Consider the following 506-nt stretch of genomic DNA (forward strand, 5'->3'; position numbering starts at 1 on the left):
CTGTCCTTGCTCCGTCCAAAGGTCAGCAGATCAGAACACATGCTGCACAGTTTCAGAGAGGAATTCTGCCATTTGTGTAATTTGGGCCGTCCTCCTGCTGCATCAGTGTGTGTGTGTGTGTGTGTGTAGGCGTGTAAACAAGAGCATGTTGGTGTGTGTGTCCTCATTGCATAATGAAGATCCCACCTTTCAGAGTGCCATGTCCTCCCACTCTTACTTTCCCTGGCTGTCAGTCATCCCGTCCTCTCCGCTCTCCTCTACCTCTAACATTTCCCACTGTCTCTTTCTTCCTCTCCGTCCGTCGCTCCTTCCCTCAGGCCATGTGTTTATTTCTATCTTCCCTCCATCTGTTGGTATCCGTGTTGAAGCTACCAACTGCTCCTCCATTTGCCTCACATCACAGGTGTTCTTCTCTCCTCAAACTTTTTTTTTCTTCCCTTTTTATGTGCAGTTTTTATCTCTGTCTGATTTCCTGCTGGCTTTCATTTGGATATTTTTCCCCCCTT

The sequence above is a fragment of the Cynoglossus semilaevis genome, chromosome 13 (genome assembly GCF_000523025.1).
Source record: "Cynoglossus semilaevis isolate Cse_v1.0 chromosome 13, Cse_v1.0, whole genome shotgun sequence".
Taxonomy (NCBI): domain Eukaryota; kingdom Metazoa; phylum Chordata; class Actinopteri; order Pleuronectiformes; family Cynoglossidae; genus Cynoglossus; species Cynoglossus semilaevis.